This window comes from Spermophilus citellus (assembly GCF_964194105.1).
Source record: "Spermophilus citellus genome assembly, chromosome: 7".
NCBI lineage: Eukaryota > Metazoa > Chordata > Mammalia > Rodentia > Sciuridae > Spermophilus > Spermophilus citellus.
In genome coordinates this window covers 154691644-154697718 of record NC_138188.1, presented here as the reverse complement: position 1 = coordinate 154697718, position 6075 = coordinate 154691644, and positions in this window count along the sequence as shown.

Sequence of the window (6075 nt, the reverse complement as noted above, 5' to 3'; positions counted from 1 at the left end):
AGTCATGTGAAAGTGCTTCTCTCTCAAGGTATCTATTACACTGTATTCACCGTTCTTCTTGTAATGATGTGAAATGATACTTAAAGGAAGCATCTTAGGGCAGGAGCATCATGTCCCTGGACTTGAACACTCAGGGTCACTCCAGGTGAACTGGGCTGCACGAAATAATCACACAGAAACAGATAAATACCTTTTTCTTTGGGTCCTGTGACAGCTCCTCTGACCTTAGGTGTCTGTGGAAGGAGAGAGAGGAGCACGTGGCCATTCATATTAGGCAAGGGGTAGGATTACAAAGGAATAGGTGAGCGTGAGTATAGCTCAACCCTGGCAGGTGACGCCTACACCTGGAGTCACGCCTTGCTCTCTGAGCTGAGACAATGCCCAAGTCACCACAAAATGTAGTGCTTGGTCAGAGCCTCCTGCTTCAGGACTGGAAGGCGTGGTCATTCACAGCAGCTCCCCACACAGGAGAGTGGGAGATTTTAGCACATCACTCACTCAGGACAACTTGAAATTTAAAATTTATGAATTGTTTTTTTCTGGAATTTTCCATTTGATATTTTGAAATGATGGTTGACTGCCAGTAACTGAAACCATGGGCGGGGGAATTGTGGATAAGAGGAGAATTCTGTACTGCTTTAAGTTTTTTTCTGCTTCGTTTTGTGACATTGTCTGGAATTCCCCTCAGTGGAGAATGGTAGATATCAGAAGTTTGGGGACTTTGAACTCCACAAAATGTCTAGGATCTCTGAGGCTAATATTTTCCAAATATCTTGCTAAGAACAGATGCACTGAGAAATGGGAGTTTCAAGAGCATGATTTTGGAGGGTGGGATAAAGTAGAATAGGCATAGATAGGGCAGGAACTTGGCACCCCAAATGAGGGCAAGGGTTCTGAAGAGGGGGATGCAGAGGTGAAAATTGGAGGGCACAAAAAATAAAATAACTGCATATTGTATCTCAAGATGTTGCTTAGAGCAGCCTAATCCCAGGGAAAGGGTTCTTCAAGCCCTTCTCTTTCACGTCCTCCATTCTCTGAATCTCCCAGCTTTGTCTCCCTTATTCTACTCCCCCCACTTTTCCTCTCATTTCCTCTTCCCTCTTTCCTCCTTGCTTCAGAAATCAGAACTTAGATTATTATCAGTCGAAATATTAAACTTCATTAGGGGCTAGCCTGGGAGTCTAATAATCACTTCTTATTCCCATGGAGAAGAGTGCTCAACATATTATTAGTGTGTGTCGATCCCATGCTGGGGTTGAGCCCCAAAGCCTCATGCACACTCGGCAGAGGCTCCACCACTGAGCCGCATGTGCTGTGTGCAGTTCCTGGTAAACTTTACTTTTTTCTTTGTCTGATAATTAACAAAATAAATTTTGGTACTCAGACCATTTGGAAACTCAAGATTGGAAAGGTAAGACACTTTATGTAACCTGATGAACACACAAAAAAATGGTGTTATGTGTGTTGATAAAAGGAATGAAAGCAACATATTTTTTCAAATCAAATTGGTTCAACATTACAGAAAAAAAAAAAACCTTCACCTCACAGAGACACAACTTGCCATTACAGTAGAACAGAAAGAATCTATGACAACTGTGTTCAAATGTTTACACTCAAAACACAATGATGTCAAAATATTATTGCACCCATGATTCCATAATGATAAAAAATAGTTTGATATGATGTCCCAGAGATGGGCCACTTTCATTACAGATGACAATCATCACATTTTTTTTTCTTTTAACCTTAACATAGGGTGACTGAAGTAATCTGAAATTTCTACATTTGCTTAATTGGTGGGGGATTTGGCCATTCAGGCTAATTAGCATGAGTTTATAATGTCAGTGTTTAAATTAGGCCAGAATGCAGACCAGAATATGAATTTTAATTTAAAAAATGCAACAACCTCATTACTGCATTGTACTTCATAAGTAACATTAAATTAGAAAAGACAAAGAAGGGAGAGAAAAGGAGAAGAAAGAAGACAAGTAAGGCATAAGTGAAAAATAATAAGCATATCTTCTGTCATTAGTTATGGAAAATGTAACAAATTGGATTTTAATGAAGTTTTATTAATGCATAAAACTAATTGATGTTATAAATTATGTACGTCCTATAAAACCTATCATTTGGTAGCTTTAAATAGTTTCAAAACCCTTTCACATATGTTTTCTTAGTTCTTATGAGAAATCATTGAGAGCTAATGAGATTTAAACCAATAGAAGGTGGGATCTAATTTAGCTATAAGTCAAGGCTGAGGTTTCCAGATTTCTAACTGCAACTGTAGGTTGGGTGTTGCTGTTGTGGGATAAATAAGGGATGGAAAATCCACAGCACAGACATGGTAATAAAGGGAATTCTGCACTCAGCAGCAGGGTGGGAGGAAAGCAGGGAGTGGTGGGATGGCTGTAAACTGAGGGTGTAACTCCAGTGGCTCAGCTGCTGCTGAGTGCTGCCCTGGAACACTGTGGGACCAGATCTGATGCTTCAAAAGAATTTGGAATTCCAGCTTTTTATGTGAAAATTTGCAATTTGTAAATGTTGACATGCCATTCAGTGTTTTTTTTTTTTCATAACATCATGTGGTCAACAAACTATGCTAATAGTTACATCTGGACTGGGGCCAGTAGCAAGTTGGTGAAAGTTTAGCCACCATTAAAAAAAAAATCTATATCTCTATCTGTATCTGAATATATGGGTCTATATACAGATACACACACACAGAGGTATCTGTATATATATATATATACACACACAGATATATATAATGTACATAGTCATTATGAAGTATATGCTGTACAGAATTTGAAAATGATAATAAGTATGTATTATTCTTTATTAAGAATTCTACAGCACAATTAATTCTCAAAGAATAGTATGCTTGATTTTTGTCAAATTCTCATATCTAAAACCAACCTAGAGTTGCAACCAATGAGAAAGTGCAGTTCTGGCATAAATAGTGATTGAGATTTTCATTTATGTTGGGAATAAGAGCAAAGTTAAACAACAAAAATACACATGGGAACATTAGTTGTTAGTCGATGATGTAAGCAACTTCTTTGCTAAATCAAGTGATAGTTTTCAAATCCTGGAGGAGTATTTCTTCTATTTGGGGGCTATCTATAATTTAAAGGGTATAGACATGATTTAAGTTTAATCTACATTTTTTATCATTCTCAACAAAATAATAACTCAAACTCATATATGCAGTGTTTTTCTGATTTCAGTGTTTTAAATATTGTCACTACAACCAAACAAAAGCTACCAAGAAAACACAGAGTTGAGAACAGATGCACAGTAGGACACCATTAAATGACATCCTCTCAACAGATGCAATAGGTACAAATAATATAAAGAGCATTATAGTAAAGTGTAGTAAAATAATTAGGGAGCCATGAGTTTTAAGTATTTATTATCTTCATTTTATATGACTTATATAATTGTAAGTTTATATAATTTAACTTTTAGCAATGACTGTGCTTAACACCCAGCTTGGAAAATTTCTAAAAATTTGCCAATGAGGTCCTGCCAGCCATATAAGTCCATGCCACCTACTGGCAGAAAGAGATGCTGAAGGATCTGCATGAAGACGATGAGTTTAGGGAAGGGAAGGAGAGTCAATTCAGTACAGAAATGCCCATCTTCTCACCTTCCAGACCCACAGGTGGAAGTCTTAGGGATTAGCAACCACACTACATGCAGTATTCCACTCTTCAATATACAGAGCAGTGGTCCCAAAAGTTCCTAATGTGGGAGATGGTGGGGTTGAGGAATTTAAGATCTTATGAGAAAATATGAATTAAGAGCTAAAACTCTTCAGTCAAACTATAAAAGCCCCCACCCCCGAAAAAGAGAAAGGAAATGAAGGAATGAAGAAGAGATATGAATGATATTTTATGCAAATTAAATTGGTAAAGATGGGAATCAGATAATCAATTTCAATTTCTCAGACTTTCTCCCTGGTAATTTCAGGACCTTCCTTTGTCCATAATTTATAGGAAGAAGTTTAGAAATTTGATTTGATTTGTTTCAGGAAAAATGAGGTGACAAGATCCTTTATTTATGCATTTGAAGTTGAACAGAGTCACTAATCACAACTCAGTGGTGCACAAGGTCGGTCATGATTTACTCAGTTCATCTCCAGAGAAGCAGAGGATCTGCAGAGAGGAGAAAGAATCATAAAGCCTTACTGAGTTAACCAACACAGCACAACCAACAGACAGAGTGGCAAAAATAGCCCCAAACTTAACCCAATTTTTAAAAGTTTTGTACATGTGGAAACAGAAAGAGACTAACAATCAAACAGGAAAACAGGGAAATACACAAACATGTGAGATGTAACTCAAATAGCCAATAACTGAATTTAAAATTACCTTTACTAAAAGAAATGCAACGAGATATTAATATTTCATCCATTAGGTTGGTAAAAAATAGTTATTTGATATTAACTTTTGTTGTGTCTGTAGGCAAATACATATTTTCACACAATGTTGGTGGGAGAATAAACTCAATTTGAAGTACAATTTAGGAATGTGTCTTAAAATGAATACAAGCTTGAAGCCAATGATTCTGTTTCTCCATATCTGCCATAAAGAAACGTTCCTTCAGAGAGAGATATATGTCAATTAATAAAAATCCATTTAACCACTCACATGTCAATTAATAAAAATTAACTTAACCATTCACATATAAGCATATTTTTCATATGCATATTATACTTCAATAAAGAGTTTTTAAAAGAAAACAATGAATAACATAACACTTGGGTAATTGTCATCTAGAATTGATAAATATGAACACTCTGTCATGTTTATCCTAAGCTTTTTTAAATGAAAGAAATAAAACACTATTAGTTTTTAAAATTGGAAAACAATTATGAACTTTATATAGTAGGTTTGTTGTTGGAAGTAGTATTGACACCACAATTCTGAAACTGTATTGAGTGTATTGTAGGATTGTGCAAAAGAGTAGATATATTGAAGTTCTGAGAGATCTATGGTTCTGTTAGAAATATGAGTTGAGGGAGGGAGAGGGAGTGGCCAAGGATATTAGACTGAACTGAAGGTATTGTACAAGCTCATGATTTAAAATTTTTTTTTTAAATTACCAGCTCATGATTTTTAAGACATGTTAGTAAAAAATAGTTATTTGATATTATATAATTTTATCCATGGAGAGGACCTAGACATAATGACACTCTTGTGGCAAAGAGCACACCCCACACCCAAATTTTGGTTTCTTCAGTGTCATTTCCTATTAAGACAAACAAATATACAAAAACTAGGATGATGAATAAATGGCTGATTCTAAAGGGCAGAGCTGCAAAAAAATAAGGTGAACCAGGAATACCTTACTGGGTCAGTATGAAAAGCTCAAAAAGTTGATTGGGAACCTATCAAAAAAAATACGGGGGCCAGCTTAAATTATTCTACTGGCCATATCAGGGACAATCTTGACATCAAATAATCAATTATGGAAGTGGATTGCAGTATGTTGATTTGAAGAACATTCCAGAGCCTATACTACTCACAAAATATAAACAAAGTTTGGAAGAGGGAAGAAAAAATTCTGCTATACAGAAGGACAACTAATAAAATATATGTGCATAACAGGGTAAGCAAGAACAGGAAGATGGTTACTGTGATCTTCGTTCATGTAACTGTCACAAGGCATACTGGTTATCTATACCTCTTGCCTCTGTGGCCCATTCCATGTTCCTCTAGCTCCTTCAGCTGGGATCTTTACCTGCTGGGATAACCCCAAACTTTCTTCCTGAGGGGTGTGAGCCCTTGGCAGTCCGGCCTCAGCTGGATTTCAATAGTCTTCCACTAAAATTTTCCTCCAGATATGGAAATACCAGCAACCGACCCCTAGAACCCTGTAGGTTCCAGATATGTTCTTCACTACCCCACCATGCTAGAGTAACTTTATTCTCCTTTAATAATAAGGACAAATCATCCAAGACAATACAGTAACCCCCTTTCCCCTCTGATGATTCAGAAGCATGAAATGCCAAAAATAGCCAGGGTACATACTCAACTGTCAGTTAAATGTAATCTTCATTGTGTCTTCTGA